The following is a 17,087-nucleotide window of genomic DNA, read 5'->3' as shown; positions in this document are numbered from 1 at the left end:
CTGCCAGAACCTCTCAGCGGCTGAGTCAGTGGGTTCATTGGTGGGATGGGAAGAAGCAGTCCATGAAAGGGCCTCCCAAGGTGAGCCTGGCTCTGCCAGCCAAACAAGGGATATTTGTGCTCCTTACCTGGGAAACAGACGTAGAGGTCAAAGGGTAGGCTTAAAGCCATAGTCATCATTCCCTATCTGGAGCCACCAAACCTGCCTCTGTCACTGGGGTAAAAGTGTTGACTTCTTTCCCAACAGGGAGTGGCAAATCAAAGGCACTGCAGCCTCTTTCATCACTGCTGACTGCTGATGCCAACCATGTGCCAAGTGCTTAATACGTCACGTTAAATCTTCTCATCCATCCTCAGAGGTAAGTGTTATTTTCCCTGTTTTACAGATGAAGAAAATCAGGCTGAGGAAATTACTTGAATAAACTCTCAAGGATAGTTTGTGATAGAGCCTGGATTCAAGCTCAAATTCCTCAGATTCCAAAGACAGTGCTGTTCCTGCTGTACTGCCCCTGTTCAGATCCTCCCATGTGAACTGGTTCAGACCTTTCCATGTGGATGGCTGCTGCCTGTTCACCTCTCCCGCCCCTCTTCCCCTGCCTTCCACACATCCTACACACCATAGTCAAGTTACTCTCTGTCTAAAGATCTCGATACAGATGCAGATATAGACATAGGCATAGAAATTGACATAAACATTGACTTATAGACATGGACGTGGATGTGAACACAGACATGGACATTGACTTAGAAACATGGACAAATATTTTGATGAAAGATTCAAAAGGTCAGGAATCATGTCTGATTCATTTTGTGTCCCAGTACCTGTTTCAGAGCAAGGAAGGTCTCCAAAAATACTGGTGGAATTAAACCGAATGGACTATCGTTTCCCAAATAACATACTGGTGACTCCTACCAAATAATAGTATTAGGTACAGAGCCCTCACGTCAGCATCTGGAACTCTCCCCATCTGACCACACCTGACCTTTCTCATGTTATCTACACATAGCCTACACTGTAAGCATACATGACTCCTTCATGTTCCCTAAGCCCCACCTTGAACTTTCTTACCTCCATGTCATTGTTCATAAGTTCCTCCATTTAAAGGGCCCTCTTTAGCCCCATCTATCCCTTCTAAAATGTCATGGCCCATTTAAATACTACTTCCTCCTTGACGTGTCTCTCTTTATCTCTTTATGAAATGTAACGTTTCTGTCTTCTGAATCCCTTAGAGCTGTATATCTTTCTATGGCCTAACCTTTCTCTGACATAGATTTTAATCATTGAGATAATAATTCCTCTTGTCTGGAATGTCCTTCATCCAGACTCTTTTTTACGTTCATGATTCAGTCTAATATCACCTCCTCTGTGAAGCCTTTCCAGCTCTCCCAGGCCAGTTAGTTAGTCACTAAATGCTTCTGGAGCATCTGAACATCCTCCATTGAAGTACTGGTCATCATGGTTATGGCCCAATTGCTGTTATCTCTCAGCTGCCAAGTGCCTGAGAGATATAGGTGGTACCTTCTTGGACTTTGTCTTTATGGCTTCCACCACAGTTTCAGCAGTAATTGGTAAATGAATAAGTGAAAGACAAGAAAGACACCGTCCCATTTTTTTGTGCTTCCAACCTTCTTTCTCTACCATTCTACCTGTTTGCCTTCTGTTATCAGTATGCTATTTGTAGGATCACAGGTGGAGCCATGGGAAACAAAAAAATAAGAAAAACTAAGCAGCACTCAAAAATATAGGAAAACACAATAGATCCTCTGATCTGAGGGCACAAAAGCCAGGTTATCACTTACAATTAGAATAAATGGTTTTCATCAAATGAGTTGGTGGCAATGACTGTTAATTTATTTGTAGTTTCAGTATTTCCCTCAAACAACAACAACAACAAAAAACAATAAAAAATAAAAATAAAACTAGGGCCTGGCATGGTGGCTCATGCCTGTTATCCCAGCACTTTAGCAGGCAGAGGCAGGCAGATCACTTGAGGTCAGGAATTCCAGACCAGCCTGGCCAACATGGTGAAACCCTGTCTCTACTAAAAATGCCAGTTAGCTGGGCGTGGTGGTATGCACCTGTAATTCCACCTGCTCAGGAGGCTGAGACAAGAGAATCACTTGAACCTGGGAGGCAGAGGTTGCAGTGAGCCAAAATTGAGCCACTGCACTCCAGCCTGGTTGACAGAGAGAGACTCTGTCTCGGGGAAAAAAAAAAAAAACCTAGAATATTACACTGGTTTATAATATATTTTTAATCCATTGTTCAAGATCACAGGTATGTCCTTTAAAGGAACAGCTGACTTGCGACATATGGGCAAGGAAATGTGTATTTTTATTGGAAGGTTATCCCTAGGCAGAAGCTGATAAGAAACACTTAAATGAATAGAGAGCACCAACTGGTAGAGGAACACAAAAGCCTTACTTGCAGGTGATGTATCTGTCATCTTACCTCCCACCATTTGGGGCAGCATAAAATGAGTTTTCCTGGTTCATTTTAAAGACAAAGCAGTTCAAAACAGTCAAGTCACAAATATAACATCGCAAAACAGACAAATAGATTCGTGGTTACTGCCTCTGGTTTTCTAGAAAGAAAAGCAGAGGCAGTATAAGAACCATAAGTAGTAGACAAACTGGCCTTATCACCAGGGTCCTAATATGTCTTTTTTCCTCCCTTCTATGCCTTTACCCTGGACCATCTCTTCTACCAAGGAATCCCTGCTTCATATAATTTAATGAGCATATTAGCAAACATTAGCTAAATCCTCCCAAAGATCTTTATGAGGCTGGTGTCCTCATCCCTGTTTTACAGATGAGGCTAGTTGTTAAGACTTCACAGCCCTATAGCTGCTGAACCTAGGTCTGAAACCCTGGACTTTCCTGTTTCAACATCTGTCTCCACCATTTTCCTTTGTAAAATGCACACCCAAGGCACAACTCATGGACATCCCAAAAGTGTCCTGATCACTCCTGGAAGGAGACCTTTTGTTCCCAAAATGTCCGTGGACTCCAATAGCAGTACTTTTAGTCACAAGCATTAATAATAGGCAAATGCTCCTTGTCCCAGATGCCCATGAGACATCAGCTTCTTGAGGGCAAGGATTGCGTATCTTTCTAGCCTTTATCTATGAATTCAATATTTTCCCTGAGAAATGCATGTCAGGTATTCAAGAAAGTCAGAGAAACCTAGGGTTACTTTCAGCAATTAAAGCCTCTGGCCATAATTTGATGAATTAAAACTGCATGAAAGCAGAAGAAGACATTGAAAGTGCTTTGCTTATATAAATGCATTAATTATTGCCCTATATTCTAGCTTTCATATGAAGTTACAATTGATATTAAACTCATGGAGGACATGTAAAGACCCCAAAATGGCTAAACTATGTAAACTTGTGGCACATATTGAGCTGGAAACACAAGTCAAAAGGTCTTCCTACTCACATAACTTTACTTACCTCAGTCTGTGGCACATAATCATGCTTAATAAACATTAATTTGATAGACAGATGGGTTGATAAATGGACACAGTGATGCATGAAACATATAAGTGAGTATGTAAACAAACAAAACAATATTGCTGAGGTAAAGCCAAGATGGCCGAATAGGAACAGCTCTGGTCTACAGCTCCCAGCCTGAGCGACACAGAAGACGGGTGATTTCTGCATTTCTGTTTGAGGTACCGGTTTCATCTCACTAGGGAGTGCCAAACAGTGGGTGCAAGTCAGTCGGTGAAGCACACTGTGCGCGAGCCAAAGCAGGGCGAGGCATTGCCTCACTCGGGAAGTGCAAGGGGTCAGGGAGTTCCCTTTCCTAGTCAAAGAAAGGGGTAACAGAGGGCACCTGGAAAATCAGGTCAGTCCCACCCTGATACTGCACTTTTCCAACGGGCCTAGAAAACGGCACACTAGGAGATTGTGTCCTGCACCTGGCTCGGAGGGTCCTATGCCCACGGAGTCTCGCTGATTGCTAGCACAGCAGTCTGAGATCAAACCGCAAGGCCGCAGCGAGGCTGGGGGAGGGGCGCCCGCCATTGCCCAGGCTTGCTTAGGTAAACAAAGCAGCCAGGAAGCTCGAACTCTCGGTGGAGCCCACCACACCTCAAGAAGGCCTGCCTGCCTCTGTAGGCTCCACCTCTGGGGGCAGGGCACAGACAAACAAACAAAAATTCAGCAGGAATCTCTGCAGACTTAAATGTCCCTATCTGACTGACAGCTTTGAAGAGAGCAGTGGTTCTCCCAGCACGCAGCTGGAGATCTGAGAATGGACTGACTGCCTCCTAAAGTGGGTCCCTCACCCCTGAGCAGCCTAACTGGGAGGCACCCCCCAGTAGGGACAGACTGACACCTCATTCGGCCGGGTACTCCTCTGAGACAAAACTTCCAGAGGAACTATCAGACAGCTGAATTTGTGGTCTCACGAAAATCCACTGTTCTGCAGCCACCACTGCTGACACCCAGCCAAACAGGGTCTGGAGTGGACCTCTGGTAAACTCCAACAGACCTGCAGCTGAGGGTCCTGTCTGGTAGAAGGAAAACTAACAAACAGAAAGGACATCCACACCAAAAACCCATCTGTACATCACCATCATCAAAGACCAAAAGTAGATAAAACCACAAAGATGGGGAAAAAACAGAGCAGAAAAACTGGAAACTCTAAAAAGCAGAGCACCTCTCCTCCTCCAAAGGAACGCAGTTCCTCACCAGCAATGGAACAAAGCTGGATGGAGGATGACTTTGACGAGTTGAGAGAAGAAGGCTTCAGACGATCAAACTACTCTGAGCTACGGGAGGAAATTCAAAACAACAGCAAAGAAGTTAAAAACTTTGAAAAAAAATTAGACGAATGGATAACTAGAATAACCAATGGAGAGAAGGGCGTAAAGGAGCTGATGGAGCTGATAGCCAAGTATCGAGAACTACGCGAAGATTGCAGAAGCCTCAGTAGCAGATGCGATCAGCTGGAAGAAACGGTATCCCTGATGGAAGATGAAATGAATGAAATGAAGAGAGAAGGGACGTTTAGAGAAAAAAGAATAAAAAGAAATGAACAAAGCCTCCAAGAAATTTGGGACTATGTGAAAAGACCAAACCCACGTCTGATTGGTGTACCTGAAAATGATGGGGAGAATGGAACCAAGTTGGAAAACACTCTGCAAGATATTATCCAAGAGAACTTCCCCAATCTAGCAAGGCAGGCCAACATTCAGATTCAGGAAATACAGAGAACCCACAAAAATACTCCTCGAGAAGAGCAACTCCAAGACACATAATTATCAGATTCACAAAAGTCGAAATGAAGGAAAAAATGTTAAGGGCAGCCAGAGAGAAAGGTCGGGTTACCCACAAAGGGAAGCCCATCAGACTAACAGCTGATCTCTCAGCAGAAACTCTACAAGCCAGAAGAGAGTGGGGGCTGATATTCAACATTCTTAAAGAAAAGAATTTTCTACCCAGAATTTCATTTCCAGCCAAACTAAGCTTTGTAAGTGAAGGAGAAATAAAATACTTTACAGACAACCAAATGCTGAGTGATTTTGTCACCACCAGGCCTGCCCTAAAAGAGCTCCTGAAGGAAGCACTAAACATGGAAAGGAACAACTGGTACCAGCCACTGCAAAAACATGCCAAATTGTAAAGACCATCAAGGCTAGGAAGAAACTGCATCAACTAACGAGCAAAATAACCAACTAACATCATAATGACAGGATCAGATTCACACATAACAATATTAATGTTAAATGTAAATGGGCTAAATGCTCCAATTAAAAGACACAGACTGGCAAACTGGATAAGGAGTCAGGACCCATCAGTGTGCTGTATTCAGGAAACCCATCTCACGTGCAGAGACACACATAGACTCAAAATAAAGGGATGGAGGAAGATCTATCAAGCAAATGGGAAACAAAAAAAGGCAGGGGTTGCAATCCTACTCTCTGATAAAATAGACTTTAAACCAACAAAGATCAAAAGAGACAAAGAAGGCCATTACATAATGGTAAAGGGATCAATTCAACAAGAAGAGCTAACTATCCTAAATATATATGCACCCAACACAGGAGCACCCAGATTCATAAAGCAAGTCCTGAGTGACCTACTAAGGGACTTAAACTCCCACACAATAATAATGGGAGATTTTAACACCCCACTGTCAGCATTAGACAGATCAACGAGACAGAAAGTTAACAAGGATATCCAGGATTTGAACTCAGCTCTGCACAAAGTGGACCTAATAGACATCTACAGAACTCTCCACCCCAAATAAACAGAATATACATTTTTTTCAGCACCACACCACACCTATTCCAAAATTGACCACATAGTTGGAAGTAAAGCTCTCCTCAGCAAATGTAAAAGAACAGAAATTATAACAAACTGTCTCTCAGACCACAGTGCAATCAAACTAGAACTCAGGATTAAGAAACTCACTCAAAACTACTCAACTACATGGAAACCGAACAACCTGCTCCTGAATGACTATTGGGTACATGATGAAATGAAGGCATAAATAAAGATGTTCTTTGAAACCAACGAGAACAAAGACACAACATACCAGAATCTCTGGGACACATTCAAAGCAGTGCATAGAGGGAAATTTATAGCACTAAATGCCCACAAGAGAAAGCAGGAAAGATCCAAAATCGACACCCTAACATCACAATTAAAAGAACTAGAAAAGCAAGAGCAAACACATTCAAAAGCTAGCAGAAGGCTAGAAATAACTAAAATCAGAGCAGAACTGAAGGAAATAGAGACACAAAAAACCCTTCAAAAAATTAATGAATCCAGGAGCTGGTTTTTTGAAAAGATCAACAAAATTGATAGACCACTAGCAAGACTAATAAAGAAGAAAAGAGAGAAGAATCAAATAGATGCAATAAAAAATGAAAAAGGGGATATCACCACTGATCCCACAGAAATACAATCTACCATCAGAGAATACTACAAACACCTCTATGCAAATAAACTAGAAAATCTAGAAGAAATGGATAAATTCCTCGACAAATACATCCTCCCAAGACTAAACCAGGAAGAAGTTGAATCTCTGAATAGACCAATAACAGGTTCTGAAATTGTGGCAATAATCAATAGCTTACCAACCAAAGATTCACAGCTGAATTCTACCAGAGGTACAAGGAGGAACTGGTACCATTCCTTCTGAAACTATTCCAATCCACAGAAAAAGAGGGAATCCTCCCTAACACATTTTATGAGGCCAGCATTGTCCTGATACCAAAGCCTGGCAGAGACATAACCAAAAAAGAGAATTTCAGACCAATATCCTTGATGAACATTGATGCAAAAATCCTCAATAAAATACTGGCAAACCGAATCCAGCAACACATCAAAAAGCTTATACACCATGATCAAGTGGGCTTCATCTCTGGGATGCAAGGCTGGTTCAACATACGCAAATCAATAAATGTAATCCAGCATATAAACAGAACCAAAGACAAAAACCACATGATTATCTCAATAGATGCAGAAAAGGCCTTTGACAAAATTCAACAACCCTTCATGCTAAAAACTCTCAATAAATTAGGTATTGATGGGATGTATCTCAAAATAATAAGAGCTATCTATGACAAACCCACAGCCAATATCATACTGAATGGGCAAAAACTGGAAGCATTCCCTCTGCAAACTGGCACAAGACAGGGATGCCCTCTCTCACCACTCCTATTCAACATAGTGCTGGAAGTTCTGGCCAGAGCAATCAGGCAGAAGGAAATGAAGGGTATTCAATTAGGAAAGGAGGAAGTCAAATTGTCCCTGTTTGCAGATGACATGATTGCATATCTAGAAAACCCCATCGTCTCAGCCCATAATCTCCTTAAGTTGATTAGCAACTTCAGCAAAGTCTCAGGATACAAAATCAATGTACAAAAATCACAAGGATTCTTGTACACCAATAACAGACAAACAGAGAGCCAAATCATGAGTGAACTCCCATTCACGGTTGCTTCAAAGAGAATAAAATACCTAGCAATCCAACTTACGAGGGATGTGAAGGACCTCTTCAAGGAGAACTACAAACCACTGCTCAATGAAATAAAAGAGGATACAAACAAATGGAAGAACATTCCATGCTCATGGGTTGGAAGAATCAATATCGTGAAAATGGCCATACTGCCCAAGGTAATTTATAGATTCAATGCCATCCCCATCAAGCTACCAATGACTTTCTTCACAGAATTGGAAAAAACTACTTTAAAGTTCATATGGAACCAAAAAAGAGCCCGCATCGCCAAGTCAATCCTAAGCCAAAAGAACAAAGCTGGAGGCATCACGCTACCTGACTTCAAACTATACTACAAGGCTACAGTAACCAAAACAGCATGGTACTGGTACCACAACAGAGACATAGATCAATGGAACAGAACAGAGCCCTCAGAAATGATGCCACATATCTACAACTATCTGATCTTTGACAAACCTGACAAAAACAAGCAATGGGGAAAGGATTCCCTATTTAATAAATGGTGCTGGGAAAACTGGCTAGCCATATGGAGAAAGCTGAAACGGGATCCCTTCCTTACACCTTATACAAAAATTAATTCAAGATGGATTAAAGACTTAAATGTTAGACCTAAAACCATTACAATCCTACAAAAAAACCTAGGCAATACCATTCAGGACATAGGCATGGGCAAGGACTTCATGTCTAAAACACCAAAAGCAATGGCAACAAAAGCCAAAATTGACAAATGGGATCTAATTAAACTAAAGAGCTTCTGCACAGCAAAAGAAACTACCATCAGAGTGAACAGGCAACCTACAGAATGGGAGAAAATTTTTGCAACCTACTCATCTGACAAAGGGCTAATATCCAGAATCTACAATGAACTCAAACAAACTTACAAGAAAAAAACAAACAACCCCATCAAAAAGTGGGTGAAGGACATGAACAGACACTTCTCAAAAGAAGACATTTATGCAGCCAAAAAACACATGCAAAAATGCTCATCATCACTGGCCATCAGAGAAATGCAAATCGAAACCACAGTGAGATACCATCTCACACCAGTTAGAATGGCCATCATTCAAAAGTCAGGAAACAACAGGTGCTGGAGAGGATGTGGAGAAATAGGAACACTTTTACACTGTTGGTGGGACTGTAAACTAGTTCAACCATTGTGGAAGTCAGTGTGGCGATTCCTCAGGGATCTAGAACTAGAAATACCATTTGACCCAGCCATCCCATTACTGGGTATATACCCAAAGGACTATACATCATGCTGCTATAGAGACACATGCACACGTATGTTTATTGCAGCACTATTCACAATAGCAAAGAATTGGAACCAACCCAAATGTCCAGCAACGATAGACTGGATTAAGAAAATGTGGCACATATACACCATGGAATACTATGCAGCCATAAAAAATGATGAGTTCATATCCTTTGTAGGGACATGGATGAAACTGGAAAACATCATTCTTAGTAAACTATCGCAAGGACAAAAAACCAAACACCGCATGTTCTCACTCATAGGTGGGAATTGAACAATGAGAACACATGGACACAGGAAGGGGAACATCACACTCCGGGGACTGTTGTGGGGTGGGGGGAGGGGGAGGGAGAGTATTAGGAGATATACCTAATGCTAAATGACGAGTTAATGGGTGCAGCAAAACAACATGGCACATGGATACATATGTAACAAACCTGCACATTGTGCACATGTACCCTAAAACCTAAAGTATAATTTAAAAAATTTAAAAAAAAAAACAAAAAACAATATTGCTTCTTTTTAGTAATGATTTTTGAGGAATATTAATAATAATGCTTTAAACCAAACTAATCCAAACAATGCCATCCCTGGTAAGTTGTCTACAAACAAAGCAAAGCTCCCATGATCTCTATAATTCTGTTTTGACAGTATGGCTTCTGTGTCTGAAATATCTACAATCCCTTTGTTTACAATAGCACCTTAACTGGGTGATTTAAATGAGTAGAGATTGCTTTTACATTTTTCTACAATTATTTAAATGCACATTTCAATTTTCCTGAATTGTGCAAAAGTAATTTGGAAGATTAATTTCTGAAAATACCTGCCGGAATTTGCATACACCAAGCATAATTATTATTGATATTTGCATAGTTCTCCCTGCCCACGTGCATGCACTATTACCAACTGCTATATAACCCATGAAATTATTGAAGAAGTTGCTGTCAGTACAATATGGATTAATCAATAAATGTTCAGCCTCATAGAAGAAAAACAAACTTCACTGTTCAGCTGTAGAAATGTGTCATTTCATTTTATTTATTTATTTGGGGTCAGAATCTGGAAAGATAAATCCAAAGCAAAATAATGTGGCAGTCTTGTGCAATAAAGATTAATGTTATTGCAAAGAACCTCTGAGATTCCTAAGAGGTTGAAAACCCCATTGAAAAAGCTAGAAAAGCAATAGGAATTGGGGAATCTTCATGGGGAAAAGAAAGGAAATAGGCCGGGCTCCGTGGCTCATTCCTGTAATCCCAGCACTCTGGGAGGCAGAGGTGGGCAGACCATGAGGTCAGGAGTTCGAAACCAGCCTAATCAACATGGCGAAACCCTGTCTCTAAATACCAAAATTAGCTGGCCACAGTGGCACGTGCCTGTAATCCCAGATTCTCAGGGGGCTGAGGCAGGAGAATCACTTGAACCCAGAAGGCGGAGGTTGCAGTGAGCTGAGATCGTGCCACTGCACTCCAGCCTGGGCAACAGAACAAGACTCCATCTCAAAAAAACAAAACAAAACAAAACAAAAACAAAGTAAATATACCCTTGTTACAGAGGGTTGGGGTATTAGAGTGTAGTCAGAGAGCTATGCCACACATGGCAGAAAGAAAATTCACAGAGATTTGGACTGTGGGAATCACAAATTCTTGGTGAATGTATGGACAGATTAATTAAATGCTTATAAGGTGTTACACAGGAATGTGACATTTCTTTCCTTTAATCTGTTTGGGTGGCAAAACCAAATGGAAAGAAATATGGACAGAAATTATGCAGGAGAATAATAATAGAAAATACTTCTATAACACCTATTGTGTGGTAGGCTGGAGTGCTGTGGCGCGATCTCAGCTCACTGCAACCTCTGCCTCCCAGGTTCAAGCAATTCCCTGCCTCAGCCTCCCAAGTAGCTGGGACTACAGGTGCCTGTGGTAGGCATTCTATTAATAGCTATATCTATGTATATATTTAATTCTTATAATAAATAGTTATAGGAATAATATTTAATTCTCATAACAAATATTCATTCATTTAGTTCACCAACTTCGGAAACGTTTTGTGTATTTGGCATGTTATAAGGGACTGTGAGAAGCTACAGAGATACACAGATCAAGTCCTTACCCTCAAGCAGCTCACAGCCAATGACACAAAACAGATGTCAAATGTACTTTTATAAATATATATATTATATATATGGGGGAAATAACAGTTGACTCTGCTAGGAACTGGAAAGAAGTTCTTAGAGGAAACAAGAGTGGCATTTAAAAAAATAAATAGGCAATTTCCAAATCAATAAGAACAGAAAATCATATTGGTATGTTGGGCATCATGCACAAAAACATGGTGCTATGAAATGGCATGCCTTGTTTATATCATAAATATCTCATTGCAGCTGGCAGTGGGAGAAGAGGAAAAGACACAGATGACCAAGGCCTTGAGTGCCTTATGGGCAATACTGAGCCACTGAAAGATTTTAACCCTTTTCCTATTTAGAAAAAAAATGAGGCAGCTCACTGCCAGCACTCATTTAATTTTACGTAAATACACTCTTTGAGGGTCAAGCAAATCTGACTGATTTTCAATGTGAAAATAAAACACAAAAACCATTTTTGGAGTTATTTCAGACAGAACTAATATAAAAATTGTCTGAATCATCAGAATCATCTATTTCAGATAAATCAGATTCATCAAATGAATCTTTGGCCAACAACTGTTCAAGGACGATGTTAACATCACAGGCAGAAATGCTATTTTTTCTAGGATTTGACATTTTCAGTGATCAATAATTACTATATTTCATAAATGGAAATACCACTACTAAAAACAGAATGCTATAAATATAGCGATGTCTTTTGTTCCTAAAGTCAATATACTAGAGTGAGGCAAAAATGATAATAAAAGACAGATATTTCATGGCAAAGGTTATCACACAGTAAACATTGCAGCTGCAAGTGACTCTGGCAAGTATTCTCAAGGCAAATGGGAAAAGTTAAACAATAAAAATGACATGGATAGGTTCCATCTTCAAAGGATCTCTCCAGGAACTCTACAGAGAATGGGCTTATAGCGTTAATTGTAGAAGAAGGTAAGTTGTTGCAATTTAAAATATGACCAAGGAATAAAATATATTATATATATGTATATTATACAGGTAGAATATATATGTATAATATAATGGTGTATAATAAATATATTTATCAAAAATATATTACATATTGTACATATATAATATATATAGGTGAGAATGTAAGTTGTTGGAATTTAAAATATGACCGGGGAATAAAATATCATATTATATATATGTATAATGTACAATATATATTTTATGTACTATAGATAACATACAAATATATGCATATAATATATAGTTATATATATAATATATAGTTATGTATATAAAATACATAGTATGTATATAATATATACATATATAATATAGATATATAACGTATATAATGTACATTATACAAATATATATTATATGTATATTATATATGTGCCTATCATTGGCTGGTATATCAAGAAAAGTTTCAATTTCTCGGGGGGGCGGGGCCTAGATGGCCGACTAGAAGCAGCTGCGATCAGAGGCTCCCATCAAAAAGAACCATAATCAGCATGTGAATCCTGCACCGGCAACCCAGGTATCCATGCTCTCTCATCAGAACAGTCTAGGTGGCTGGCATGATCCACAGAGAGGAGGGAAGAGAGCTGTGGTGCGGGGGCCCACCTGAAAGCCACACGGGGCAGGGGAGCCCCTACTCCCTAGCCAAGGGAGTTGGTAAGTGAGTGTGCTACCCAGCTGGGGAAACGGTGCTTTTTCCATGGAATTGTGCAACACATGGATAGGAAAATCCCACTCGCGAACCCATGCCATCAGGGCCTAGGTTCCCAACCCTGGAGCCACGCAGATTCTCAACAGACTCTGCCTGCTGTCTAAGCCATTTGAGCTCCTTGGGGGAGGGGCAGCAGCCAGCACTGGGACACATAACTGCCTAACACACTAAGCGGGGAAGGGTGGCATCCATCTCTATAGCTCCAGGCTGCACTATTCCCTTGTTGCAGCCAGGGAGGCTGGATGGCTTGGTCCCAAGAGCTGTCCCCCACAGCCCAACACACCTGCTGTGACAGACTGTGGCCAGAGAACCTCTTCAGGCCTGACCCTGACCCATCCTTCCTTACTAGGCAGGGCCTCCCTGAAGGAACTCCAACAACTCCAGCCAGAGGCTCAGGGACAGAACTCTGATCTCCCTGGGCCTGATCCCCTAGGGGAAGGGGTGGCCACAGTCTCTGCTGACTAGCAGTCTTAGCCTTTTCTCATGGTAGTTCTGAAGAAGCCAGGCAGCCCAGACTAGTGGGTTTCCCCTGAGTGAAGCACACCCCCTCCACAGAGAGACAGTCAAAGTGCTTTGTTAAACAGGTCCTGTTCCCCCTGCCACCAAACTGGGTGAGACCCTCCAACAGGGTCGTCAGACACCCTAGATAGGATTGATCCTACTGGCATAAGGTTGGTGCCCCTCGAGGTCAAAGATCCCAAAAGAAGGAGCAGGCACTCATCTTTGCTGTTCTCCAGCCTCCTTGAGTGACATTTCCAGGCCTGGGAGCAACAGATGAATAGGGCCTGAAGTGAACTCCCAGCAAACCACAGCAGCCCTACAGAAGAGGGACATAACCATTGAAAGAAAAACAAACAGAAAGCAACAATAACAGCATCATCAACAACAAAAAAGCCCCCACAAAAACCCCATTGAAGGGTGAGCAGCCTCAAAGATCGAAACTAGACAAACTCATGAAGATGAGAAAGAAAGAATCAAGAAAAAGCAACACTGAAAACCCAAAAGGCCAGAGTGCCTCTTCTCCTCCAAATGATTGCAACACCTCTCCAGCAAGGCACAGAACTGGACGGCGGGTGAGATGGATGAATTGACAGAAGAAGGCTTCAGAAGACAGATAATAAAAAACTCCACTGGGAGCTAAAGAAGCATGTTCTAACCCAATGCAAATAAGCTAAAACCTTGATAAAAGGTTAGAGGAGCTGCTAACTAGAATAACCAGTTTAGAGAAGAACATAAATGACTTGATGGAGCTGAAAAACACAGCAAGTGAACTTCAGGAAGCATACACAAGTATCAATAACTGAATTCAACCAAGCCGAAGAAAGGATATCAGAGTTTGAAGACCACTTTGCTAAAATAAGGCATGCAGACAAGATTAGAGAAAAAAGAATGAAAAGGAGCAAACAAAGCCTTCAAGAAATATGGGACTATGTAAAAAGACCAAACCTAGGGTTGATTGGAGTACCTGATGGAGATGGGAGAATGGAAACAAGCTGGAAAACACACTTCAGGATATTATACAGGATAACTTCCCCAACATAGCAAGACAGGCCAACATGCAAATTCAGGAAATACAGAGAACACCACTAAGATACTCCACGAGAATGTCAACCCCAAGACACAAAATCTTCAGATTCTCCAAGCTCAAAATGAAGGAAAAAATGTTAAAGGCAGCCAGAGAGAAAGGCCAGGTCACCTACAAAGGGAAGCCCATCAGACTAACAGCAGATCTCTCAGCAGAAACCCTACAAGCCAGAAGACATTGGAGGCCAATATTCAACATTCTTAAAGAAAAAATTTTCAGCCCAGAATTTCATATGCAGCCAAACTAAACTTCATAAGTGGAGGAGAAATAAAATCCTTTCCAGACAAGCAACTACTGAGGGATTTTGTCACAAGCAACTACTGAGAGATTTTGTGAGGGCTTGCCTTACAAGAGATCCTGAAGGAAGCACTAAATATAGAAAGAAAAAAACAGTACCAGGCACTGCAAAACCACACCAAAATATAAAGAACAATGACACTCTGAAGAAACTGCATCAACTAGTGTGCAAAATAACCGGCTAGCATCATGATGGCAGCATCAAATTCACACATAATACTACTGACCTTAAATGTACTGATGAAATGCCCCAATTAAAAAACACAGACTGTCAAATTGGATAGAGTCAAGACCAATTGGTGTGCTGTATTCAGGAGACCTATCTCACATGCAGAGACACACATAGGCTCAAAAGAAAGGGATGGAGGAAATTTACCAAGAGAGAAAATTTACCAAGCAAATGGAAAGTAAAAAAAAAAAAAAAAAAAAAAAAAAATGGGTTGCCTACCTAGTCTCTGACAAAGCGGACTTCAAACCAACAAATATCAAAAAAAGACGAAGAAGAGCATTACGTAATGGTAAAGGGAACAATTCAACAAGAAGAGCTAACTATCCTAAATATATATGCACCCAATACAGTAGCACCCAGATTCATAAAACAAGTTCTAAGAGATCTGCAAAGACACTTAGACTCCCACACAATAATAGTGGGAGACTTTTTTTATTTTTATTGTTTTTGAGACAGAGTCTTGCTTTTGTCACCCGGGCTGGAGTGCAGTGGTGCCATCTCAGCTCACTACAACCTCCACCTCCCAGGTTCAAGCAATTCTCCTGCCTTAGCCTTATGAGTAGCTGGGATTACAGGCACTTGCCACAACATCTGGCTAATTTTTTTGTATTTTTAGTAGAGATGGGGTTTCACCATGTTGGCCAGGCTGTTCTCAAACTCCTGACCTCAGATGATCTGCCCTCCTTGGCCTCCCAAAGTGCTGGAATTTCAGGCGTGAGCCACTGTGCCCAGCAATAGTGGGAGACTTTAACTCCACACTGTCAGTATTAGATCAAGGAGACAGAAAATTAGCAAGGATATTCAGGACTTGAACTCAGCTCTGGATCAAGTGGACCTAATAGACATCCACAGAACTCTCCACCCCAAATCAACAGAATATACATTCTTCTCAATGCCACTTGGCACTTATTCTAAAATTGACCACATCATTGGAAGTAAAACACTCCTAAGCAAATGCAAAAGAATGGAAATCATAGCAAACAGTCCTCAGACCACAGTGCAATCAAATTAGAACTCAGGATTAAGAAACTCACTCAGAACCACACAATTACATGGAAGTTGAACAACCTGCTCCTGAATGACTCCTGGGCATATAATAAAATTAAGGCAGAAATCAGTAAGTTCTTTGAAACCAATGAGAACAAAGTGACAACATACCAGAATCTCTGGGACATAACTAAAGCAGTGTTAAGAGAGAAATTTATAGCACTAAATGCCTACATCAGAAAGCTAGAAAGATCTCAAATCATATCCGAACATCACAATTAAAAGAAATAGAGAGGCAAGAGCAAACTAATTCAAAAGCTAGCAGAAGGTAAGAAATAACTGAGATCAGAGCAGAATTGAAGGAGATAGAGACATGAAAAATCCCCCCCACTGCCAAAAAAAATCAATGAATCTAGGAGCTGGTTTTTTGGAAAACAAAAACAAAATAGACTGCAAAATAGACTAAGAAAGAGGAAAAGATAGAAGATTCAAATAGACACAATAAAAAATGATAAAGGGATATCACCACTAAACTCACAGAAATACAAACTACCATCAGAGAATACTATAAACACCTCTACAGAAATAAGCTAGAAAATCTAGAAGAAATGGATAAATTCTTGGATACATACACCCTCCCAAGACTAAACCAGGAAAAAGTCAAATCCCTGAATAGACCAATAACAAGTACTGAAATTGAGGCAGTAATTAATAGCCTACCAACCAAAAAAAGTCCAGGACTAGACAGATTCATAGCCGAATTCTACCAGAGGTACAAAGAGGAGCTGGTACCATTTCTTCTAAAACTACTGCAAACATTTGAAAAGGAAGGACTCCTCCCTAACTCATTTTATGAAGCCAGCATCATCCTGATACCAAAACCTGGAAGAGACACAACGACAACAAAAAAACTTCAGGCCAATCTGCCTGATGAACA

At 40.9% G+C, this 17,087-nt stretch overlaps 1 long non-coding RNA gene across 1 annotated transcript in view; it reads left to right on the top strand.

Annotated features, from left to right (window-relative positions):
- The first annotated feature begins 245 nt into the window (after window positions 1-245).
- LOC105738468 overlaps window positions 246-17,087 on the top strand; it is a 51,507-nt gene continuing 34,665 nt past the window's right edge. The window contains exon 1 of the long non-coding RNA XR_001114269.1: window positions 246-358. This is a non-coding gene — a long non-coding RNA (uncharacterized LOC105738468). The remainder of the gene's footprint in view (window positions 359-17,087) is intronic.

This window comes from Nomascus leucogenys, chromosome 1a, assembly GCF_006542625.1.
Source record: "Nomascus leucogenys isolate Asia chromosome 1a, Asia_NLE_v1, whole genome shotgun sequence".
In the NCBI taxonomy this organism is placed as follows: Eukaryota; Metazoa; Chordata; class Mammalia; order Primates; family Hylobatidae; genus Nomascus; species Nomascus leucogenys.
The sequence above is the reverse complement of the archived record's forward strand: the minus strand, read 5'-3'. Positions and strand labels throughout refer to the sequence as shown.